Source organism: Trachymyrmex cornetzi, unplaced genomic scaffold (assembly GCF_001594075.2).
Source record: "Trachymyrmex cornetzi isolate Tcor2-1 unplaced genomic scaffold, Tcor1.1 scaffold33, whole genome shotgun sequence".
Lineage (NCBI taxonomy): Eukaryota > Metazoa > Arthropoda > Insecta > Hymenoptera > Formicidae > Trachymyrmex > Trachymyrmex cornetzi.
Window position 1 is genome coordinate 309,392 of NW_017298003.1, and position 11,147 is coordinate 320,538.

The window sequence follows — 11,147 nt, forward strand, 5'->3', positions numbered from 1 at the left end:
TTCCTTTACTCTAGTTCTCAATTGTCTCTTCGTCTGGCCAACATAGCTAACATCACAATTCTCACAAGATATTTTATAAACTACATTTTGATTATGTGTATGTTCTAATTTATCTTTGCCTCTTTTAATTAGTTTAAGTGTGTTAGGAATAGTGTAAGCCAGTTTACAATCTACTACATTAGCAATTGGTTTAAATCTCTCCGAAATTGAATTAACAAATGGAACAGCGAAAAATTTATTTAAAGAAGTGTTATTACAGTTCAAATTATTATTGTTAATATGGTATTTTATTCTATTCTGAATTGTTGAAAAAATGAATTGAAGAGGGTATCCGTTATTTAAAAATATATTAATAGCATCAATCAAATTATTTTGTTGGAAAGTAGGATGGCACAAACGAACAATTTTATCAATAACACTGTATATAATGCCTCTTTTATGACAAACAGGATGTTGGGAATAAAAATTAAGAAATCTGCCAGAAAAAATAGCCTTTCGGTAACCATCAAAGATCATAAAAATCTTTAACAATAATATACGTGTCCAGAAAACTTATTTTTCCATCATTGCCAATCTCCATAGTAAACTGTAATCTTGCATGTAATGAATTAAAAATACTTAAAATATCATTAATGCTAGAAGCTGGGGCTGCCAATATAATATCATCTACATATCTGTAATAAAAAGGTAACTGAACAGGCAATAAACCAATAGCCATTTCCTCAAAATCCTGCATAACCATATCTGCTACCATATCAAAAAATTATTTAACAATGTTAGATGAATATAAAAGTAACGGAAAATTATTTTACCTTGTCAGAAGAAAAAATATTTTTTTTATTGTTACCGGATTTTTAAGTTAATTTTTGTTATTTGCATTGAAAATGACCCGATCGGAGTCGAAACGTATGTAATGTTATTATTTTAATTATAATTGTTTGTTAAAAGAAATAATTTTAATAATATAAATAATATATTCAAATAACTCTTCATTAACCAAAAACAAAAATAGAAAATTGGTACTTTCAAGCTGGCAGGATATCATCAGCGCGGGCGGTGTGTTGTGTTTCAGTGTTAAAGATATTAATATTAAGATCATTAAAAATAGTTTAGCTAATTTCTTAAAAAGTAATTAAATAAATTTTCTTCATAACAATATTATTGTCTAAACAATGAAAATTGGTCGTTAATGAATTAAATTGATTAAATGCTATTTATTTATGAGATTAGTATTATACAGATGATCTATAACTCCAGGCGCTTCAACTGACAATTAAAAATCGATTTTTCTTTATCAAGGTTTTGCGAATTAAGTAAATTCAAATAGATAACGATATTTTCTCATTTGATTTTAGGCAGATTTTACTTTGACAATATTTTAACATCAACATTGATATTTATAAGTGTTACAAGCGCATAATGCAATGTTAATTCCAGTTTCTGCTGTTCGATATCATATTTAATTGTAACGCAACTGTTACAAAATAAACTGCAATAATGCATATTTAATTGTAACGCAACTGTTACAAGATAAACTGCATAATCTTGTTGTGTCTTATGCTAATCGCATGAAATATCTTATATTTCATAAAGATTTGTTGATTGAAAAAGAGTTATAAAGACTTGACTAAGAATACTAAAACTGTATGAAGTCACAACCTGTTCCAGTTATTATATAAATTTAACCACGCGTATAAGAGAATCAAGGATAAATTATAATTTTCAATTAGATTTTTAAACAAGAAAGACGAAGAAAATTTTCGTATTTTTTAATCTGCTCGATGCAGAACACATTAATATGATTTTCACGAATAACACAACAATAAACACTGAAATTTTCAAAATTTACATCGTATGGTCTGAAAAGAACTTGTAAGCATAAAACTACGTAATTAAAATTCATAAGTGGCCTCGTTTCTCAGCAATTATAGATTCTTGACGCTGTAATAATAATTTTCGGTGTATAAACATGTTATAGATGGTATTGTGCAACGCGCAAAAAACCACCAGTACCAGAGTCGAGATAGATGAGATGAAAAGGAGATGATCGATCGATTATTCTCGCCTCCTTGTGAGTTTTTGCGTCTCACGGAGATACAATGCGCGATGATGATACGAGAATGAGAGAGCGAGAGAGAGAGAGAGAGAGAGAGAGAGAGAGAAAGAAAATCGAGTTGGACAATAAAAAATGAGCTTTATAACCTCCGATATTTCGAAACACAAATGATAAGGAAAAATACTTACTATGATATGCAATTCTTTTGGAATTCTTTTTATTACGAAAATATTCGGTTATATTACCAAAAATAATCCCCCTCAATTTAGAATTTTTTTAATCGCGCTATTCGCAGATTATTCAATATCTTAATCTTTTTTTTATACCTTCCGTATAAATTTAAAAAAATATAATACATATATATAAAATCTTACAAATTTCTTTCAAAAATAAATATTCTCAAGTATTATTACTGATATTTTCATCACATAAATATTTCACATTTTCTTGAACATTTATCTAATATACTAAAAAGTTCTTTTTTTTTAATTAAATTTTTCAGTTCTTTTGTAAAGCAGAAACTGAGAAGTTTTTTAAAGATAAGAAAATGTGCATTAAAATTAATAATTGTTAATAATTATAGGGAATTACTATAAGTAATAAAAATTGTAAATTGTATCTCTTATTATTGTCTATTTAATAAATAAGCGAGAGATTGGTCACTGATTGTGAGATAATTTTTGTACAAGAGCTAGGTAATTTAGCGGCAATTCAAACGAAATTTTGGGTAATCCAAAGTAATTTTTAGTAAATCTAAATAATCTTTAGTGTTCTCAGGTAATCTTGGGTAATCTAATAGGAAATCTTAAGTAATCTAAGGGTAACATCAAATAATCTGTAGGTAATTCTAGGTATTCTTAAAGTAGTCTCAGATAATCTGAGGTAATCTAAGATAATCTTCGATTTTTGAAGTTAGTGATCGTCATTGGTGAGCATTTTGTATAATACCTTTTTACAATAATATACTAATCAAATGTTTCAAATAAAATTTCTGTTTAACAATTTACAAGTTTTTGAGTGGCCGCAAAAAGATGATATTCAAGAAATTGAGAATAGATATATATTTTATGGCCCTATTAATATGCAGGGTATTAACACCCTTAATCCTTTAATTATTTCTCAATCTGATAGAAAACTGATTATAAAGCAGTTCAAAAAAATTAAAAAAAAAGTTTTAGTTACATCAAGACTTTAATAATGTTTAAATACGTACACATAAAAGTTTTCAGATTTTGTTTCGCATATGTATCTTTTTATTTATACTTAACTTGATTAGTCGAATAAACAATTTTTAATTTAACACTGAGTTGTGATATCATTTAACAAAGAGTCTGTGTTACTATTAGTGTTTTTTTAAAAATATTTTTTATTTTACCTATTAATATTTATATTCAATTGGATATTGTTATGTTAGTATTAAAAAATCTCAAACGTTACGAGTAGTCGAACTTGTTGCTATTTATACATATAATATATATTCTGTTTGCGAAATTTTTATATTTTTACGTTCCTGTATGCAATAAATATTTGTTTTGTAAAATTGCGTTTTTTTCTTAAGTAGTGAAAAGCTAAAATCGATCTTCTCGAAGATACTTATCATAGTGACCTATAAAGATATTCTAGAGTGATGTGAAGAAAATAATACTTTATGTACTCGTACACAAGGTAATCTTAGGTGAGCAAAGTAAATTTGGGAAAATCTCAGGTAATTTCAGAAAATATGACGTAATTTTAAATACTCTAAGATAATCTTGGGTAATATGAGGTAATATTTGATAATCTGGAATAATTTGAGGTAGTATTACATAATCTTAAATAATCCAAGGTAATTCAAAGGTATCAATCCGTATCAATGGTAATTTTTGTATATTATAACCGCTAGTGACCAATCTGTCGTAAATAAGTCATTGGTATTCATATAACAATAGGAAGGTTTTTGCAAGTAACATGTAATATCTGGTATGAAATAATTTCTGTTCTTGAATTATGGATTATAAGCGTGCGTATATATTGATGGTATATTTTTATAATATCGGAACTCAATATCAGGGTTGGGTAGTGCCAAGTTAAAAAGCTAAAAGTTAAGTTAAAAAGTTGACAAGTTAAATAATTTTAACTTAACTTTTAGTTACATTTTAGACTCTTAACTTTTTAACTTTATTTAGTTACATTTTATCGATAACTATTAACTTTTTATTTAAATTTTTTGAAGTTAAGTCTCAGACTCAAACATATACTTCATTTAGAATCTAGCAAAAACCGTATATTTTAATGTATCTAGTTTTTGATAGATTGAAATCTATGTATATATATAACAGTATATATAAACAAAAAGTTTAAATAAAATATAGAGTATATTTTAAATGAAGAGAGAGTATATGTTTGTCATTTTCGTTATTTGTAAGACTCTGAAATCATAAAATAGAAAGAAATTTAACTTTTAATTTTTCAGTTACTTTTTTTTTATTAACTTAACTTTTAATCCAATTAATTTCATTATACATTAACTTGTATCTTAACTAAGTTAAACTTTCAAGGTTGTTAACTTTAACTTAACTTAGTTAAAAGAAAAAATTAACTTATCCAACCCTGCTCAGTATGTAGTCGGCGTGCTACGTAACTTAAAATTCATAAATTTGTCTCTTATTTTGCCTTGCCATTCGTTTGACACTATCCACCTGACACTGTCGATACAGAATGACGGAAACAATTTGTCACCGAGTCAGGTAGTAATCGACGTTAGTCATTCCAGTTTAAAATCGTCACTGATAATTTTTTTCGCTTGTATATTATCTACTTGGCCTTGTTATTCGTATTAATGTACAATATATACGGTTCAAACAAATAGCATATGTTTAAGCAACCTTCGAAAATTCGTGATTTAATAACGCGACGGAAACTAAAAGCATCAAATATAAAATTTCCGCTCTATTTTCTTCGGAACAGCAAAATTACATTTTAAATGTAAGATTCGATTTTTCTTCGTAAAAAGAATGGTTTTATTAAAGTATTTAAAAATGTATTGTAGTTATAGATACGGATCTGAAAATAATTTTGTTGAATCATCAAAATAATTATGTAGGAATTTCAAGTGTGATGAGTAATGCTGCAAAAAGTTTTAACATTCTAGCAATCAGTTTAAATGTTAGTTTGGCATGACACTCGATTCCAAGCTCCGTTGAAAGGAACATATTAAAATCAGATGTCAACAATTAAATAAATTACGTTCGAAGATAGAGTGGATGGTTGACAGAGGTTCAAAATTATCAGTACAATTACTTCTGCTGTATAAACAAATCCTTAAATCGGTTTGGTTATATGGCGTCCAGTTATGGGGATGCAGTGCCGATTCGAACATTAAAACTATTCAAATATTCCAAAACAAAGTGCTTAGAGACGCAGTAGGCGCTCCATGGTATTGTCGTGACTCTAACATCCACTGGGACTTAAAAATAAGCACCGTTACTGAGGAAAAAATGATCGCCGCGAACAAGCATAAACAGCGTCTTGTTAATCATTTTAATCACCTAGCAGCCAATCTCCTTCTCACTAAAGGAGTTAGACAATTAAAGAGAACAATACCCATTGATCTTATGAGTCAATAAATTATAAGAAATGAGTGTACTACATATTCATGTGAACTAAGGAACCTTCAAATTCTGTTGTGACAATAACCGTATTGACACTCAGAGGATAACGTCTATTATCTACTATGAATAATATATAGTAAAACGGTCTACTTTTTGACTGGATCAATCTCGCACTGGCCACATGGCTTGTTAATAAAAAAAAAAAAACTTTAAATGTTAGCCAATTACTTTAATGATCCAAACAAAATTATTTTCAAATCTACATCTATCTAAATTATTAGATACTTGAGCAGCAAAACAATCTTTTTCGCGAACGCGCCTTTAGTCGTCGTTATAGGAGAAGAGCATCTTCGTTATCGGGGCAAAAGTGCAATCTACTTTTAATCCGCGGGATTCCCATTGTTCATTCGCCGCGTAAATCGATAGGGTTTAACGAACTTGTCTCAGGAGAGTACACGCGCGCGCAATCCGTTCGTCTTTATTTACACCGCGCGGCAAAAGGGCGGCAGCCGTAGAAGAGTAGAGAGGAAGGGTCGTCGTATCGCGCGCGCGTGAAAGGGGATAATACATCCCACTAAGGTCGCCGCTTTGCGGCAGGAGCAAGGACCGACCTTGACTACGTATAGTGGTCGTCGGCGCGCGCGTTCGATACTCGTTCGAGAAGGAGAGGAGGTCCGCGCGGAGCTCCCTTCGCGTGCGCGCGCTTCCTCGCTCGTTTCTTCTCTGCCTCTTTGCTCTTTTCGCCGCTTCTCCTCCTACGCGGATCTTCTTCCCCGCCACTACTCTTCCTCGTCGCGATCTTCTCCCCCGCCTGTCATTCCGCACGAGTCGCTTCCCCCCAATGCTCTGTATTCTCCTTCCTCCCCTCCCCCTCCCCCACCCCGTCGCGGCAACGATTTTCCTCTCACGCGTTACCCTCGTCCTTCCTTTTCTCCTTCGCCACGTGCCCTGCAACCTTTGCTTCTCACGTTTTCATTCATCCGTACCGATCGTGTCAAACATGCGAGCTAAGTGGCCAAACACGTGTTTCAACTTGGAAATCTTACGATTCGTTCATATACTTCATATATGCAAGTTATTTTTAAATGACATAGGCCGGTATTCATAGTCAATTCTTATTTCAAGACCGTCTTAAGTAATGTCTTAAGACGCTAATGCAGCCCTCTGATTGGTTCGTGACTTCTTAAGACCGTACTTAAGACGTTCTCGAATATAAGATCTGACTATGAATACCGACCATAGGGTATGATCAACGTGATGCTACAAATACTTAGCAATGATTGATCAATCCAATCTTTGATTGGTCAATTAATAAAATTCTTTTCTGATTGGTTAATCAAACGCTTCAAGGTATTTGTAGTAAGATCACATCCCCAATAAAACAGAAATCGAAAGAAATATGCACAAAATAATTTTACTAAATTTTCAAATCTATATCTACCTAAATTAAAAAATTTAAGTATAGAAAGAGAGATGCAGATCTGAAAATAATTAAATTTGATTCTACCAATATAATTATGTAGGAAATTCAAGCTTAAGTAACTCTGCAAAAAGTTTTGACATTCTAGCAATCAGCTGGAGCGTTCTATATTATTTTTATAGTTCAACAAAACTATTTTCAGATTTATATAATACAATGAAAAAAATGTTCTAATTAAATCAACAAAAAGGTCTAACAAGAATGATATTTTTATAAGGCTAAATAGAATTTTTGTTGTATCCTGATAAACAAAATATCATTCCTGTTAGGCCTTTTTTTTGTTTAATCAAAACATTTCTTAGTGTAGCTAAATTTTTAGATACTTCAACAAAATCGTTCTTTCCGCATAATAATTGATATATCATGGAACGAATGTTTTATTACAATAGTTATAAATTTTCCGATCAATTCACACACACACAATTGATTTTTTCTTTAATGAAATAGGAAGGAAGTTTTTAATTTTAAACATCTCGGCAAAACCAACAAAAAATCTACTTGAGAGAAAAATTAATTTTATTATCTATTAATACTTGGAATTACTAATTAAGAAAATCATATTCTTGCCATAAGGAATAAAGGATTATATATTTAGAATTCGAAGAAATCTCGATTAAAGTTGACATCCGCTACATATTGATTTTTTCCCCAATTTTCCTCAGAAATGTGATCTATTTCCCGGAAAGTTTAGATAGAAGATTCTTTTATAGTCGATATATATATAATTCTGGATCTGGATTACATTTCATCGCACACATTTTATCGCGAGTTCTTTCAGCAAACTTATATTTTATCGTATTATAACTTTAATTTCCTATCTGTTCTTATCAAGATCGTCTGTAATCTCGTGATTTCTGTTAGACAAACTGGCGTCTTCCTGTACGTGTATTATAGATACATTTCGTAAAATCGAATTGACGTGTCAATTCCATTTTACATCTCGACATTTACGAACTCGAAAAATCTATTCTCTATGACTTGATCAGTTGATCGTTACACAAAGAAAATACATTTGGAATTGCAGTTCGACAAAAATTCTTTTGACAGATTTGATTTGAATGCGCGATTATTGATCTTGCTTATATAATCGTACATGAACAATTCACAATAAGTGTAACTAATCAGTCAAATAATCGGTAATTGCTTTTGCAGTATTGAAACAAGATTGATAAATAGAATTAATTTATCCACGGGAATATTGCATGATGCATACATATGTATAATATATGTATATATTGTATATTATACATATATATATTATTTTGCAGAACGTAATGCTTTTTTAAATAAAAACGCGCATGTAACTTATTATAAATGAAATAGGTTATATTACACTGTTAGAAACAATGACAACTTAATCCCTTGAGTTGAATAATATTTTGTAGTAATTTTTGACTTCCACGTATGTCAAAATGTAAATCAATACATCTGCTAATTCGGCTTCCGACTGAGGTAAAATTTTTCGCAATAAATAAATTAATTTACAGATTTTTATCATATTAAGATCTCTCTAATAGATGCCTATTGAGCATTAAAAAATTTAATTATGACATTGGTAGTTTAGCTGCGTTTCAAGTTCGAAAGAATTTCAGCGCATAGTTTAAATGACTATAATATGGTATATATATGTATGTATATATTAATTCACTTTAAATTAATTAAGCATTAAAAAGATACCAGCTTAGACCGTTATGGCCAGAATTCCTATTTCCTATTTGATGAGTTTTAAATCAATACATTTCTGTAGTTATTTTTAAAATAAACAACGTTCGCACACACATATGCACGTGGTAAATAATAAATTATATTTAAATCTACATTTTCTTGAGTTTTATATTATTTCATTGTTTTAGTTAAATTAATGACATATTCAGTAGGAACAGTGATGGTAACAATTTACCCCAACCTCGCATTTTCAATTAGAAAAAATACAGATCGAAAACCAGTACATATATCAATTCAAACAAAATGTGTTATTATAATCTAATGTATATTTAAAAAATATACAAAAAGGTAATCACATACCTCTAACTTATATATACAATAACACAAGCGATTTATACAATATGTAAATATTTACTTTTAATAGTGAAAATAAAAACATACGTAGCGTCTTCTAGAGTTCAAATATGGCGGCTAAACTAAGTAAAGTTGTAGAGTATCGTAAGAATCACATATGAAAATTTATGAAAATGTGCTGCCAACTATGGCAACTAAAAAAAACTGTAACAACTTACCCTGTGTAACAACTAGCCCGGTCTCCCCTACTGTAGCTCTGATTAGAGTTCCCATTTCCTTTTGACGAGACGAAGAGTTCCCTAAAGTTTATAACAAGAGGTCCTTAATAACCATTTTTTAATAATTTTTCAAAAATGAAGTGTTAATTTCTTATCGAAATTTAAGATCGAATAATTTTGAGCGGTGTAATAGCTTTATTTTGTGAATATCTATTCCTGATGCATAAAAAAAATTTCGAAAAATTTTGAAAAATAAATTTTTGAAAAATTAATTTTTAGATACAATAATCCTGATTGAGTTCCTGCTTCCTTTTAACGAGACGAAGAGTTCCCTATAGTTTATAACGCAAAATGTTACAAACAAAATGTTTGGTTGTTAAAAAATTCCTTAACTAATAGTTTTGCTGAAAGCACTAAATTTTTCTTCCTATAATAGTGTATGAATTTAACAGTGCAGATATTAATTCATATACTGCAGAGGCTATTAATTTAAATTTTTCGCATTGTTGATTCTCATTAAAAATATAACAGTTATGAACAAATTATTTCAATCATGTCACGCTTTGAGATGGTTCTTTAGTAAAGTGCCGAAAATTTGAGGTGCCTTACCCAGAGCCCACCCAAAATTACAAATATTTGCTTAATTTGAATAAAATATTAAAACTACGTGTATATCTTAATGAAACAGTATGGAACATACGATAGTAAATCAAGAGCTTCTTCATCGAACGAAAACAAGATGAGATTATGTTTACTTTTCGAGGTTAAATTTATATGCAAGTTTATGCACGTAAATATCTTTCCAGAATGGTCGTTGACCTATTACTTTTTTGTGATTATAAAAATCGTAATTTTTTAATCTATTATAATCTCGTTTTTAAGAAAAGTCTATGGTAAAATTTGTGTGCAGTTAGTCAAAGAAGCTCTGCGAGCCTTATCTGTCACTAAATTATACGTGAGAAGTTATATTTTCAACATTTATTTTCTCTCTTATTTCATCGTTAATCTACCGTAGAATTTGGCACACGTCAATTTCGGTACTTCGACTTCATTATATAAAAAAATTAGACATTTCTATGGTAATTCAATTTACTAAAGAACTACTTCAAATAAACAATAATAAATTATTTATTAAGACCGTATATGTGAATAGTGAATACTCAACAAGTAAGAGTTTAATGCCTATTACAGTCGAAGCTGAATCTTAGATCCTTTTTCTTTTAAATAATTTCTATGTGAATTTATATACTAAATATGTAGTCATTTGAAGCACGCTGAAATGATTTTTCGAACTTAGAAACGCAATTATACTACTATAGGAATGTCACAAATTAAATTGATAAGTAATTTAATAATTTGGTGCCAATCTGGTATCCCAGAAAGATGTTAATGTAAGGTAATATACCAGTTGGGGGAATACCACTCGTTGTGTTTAACAATGATACCAATTAGCAGCGCTTGCGTTAGTGACACAGAATTATTTACAATTGTGTGCTTAAGGTGTTGCATAAGTATCAAGAATTTCCTCGCAATAGTATTATTTTTATGAGGTAAATATGACGGCATGGTATACGAAAATGTACGAGGTGTGATCAAAAAGTAAGGTGACTTTTTGAATTTCGCGCGCTCTGTAGACTCTAATTTCAAAATTTTTTTTTTGTTGTGTTGGTACACTCGTCACGATCATATGTTCACAGTTTTGACTATATAGCATGTGTTGTTTTTATGTGAGAGGCATAAAGGTTAGACTCGTGTTTGCGTGCTCGGCGATTTTTTGCTGTTGA

At 30.0% G+C, this 11,147-nt stretch overlaps 2 protein-coding genes across 5 annotated transcripts in view; one reads left to right on the forward strand and one right to left on the reverse strand.

Annotated features, from left to right (window-relative positions):
- Eip74EF (Ecdysone-induced protein E74) overlaps window positions 1-11,147 on the reverse strand; it is a 324,734-nt gene that overhangs the window by 263,161 nt on the left and 50,426 nt on the right. Inside the window, exon 1 of one of the 4 annotated variants that reach the window (XM_018510267.1) lies at window positions 9,364-9,396. The exons of the other annotated variants lie outside the window; for them this stretch is intronic. The gene's annotated coding sequence lies outside the window, so the exon portion shown is untranslated. Of the gene's footprint in view, window positions 1-9,363; window positions 9,397-11,147 lie in introns of those variants that run through there. 4 annotated transcript variants of the gene reach the window in all.
- Window positions 1-11,147, forward strand: part of Lsm11 (U6 snRNA-associated Sm-like protein LSm11) — a 60,949-nt gene that overhangs the window by 45,738 nt on the left and 4,064 nt on the right. The gene's annotated exons all lie outside the window — the stretch shown is intronic.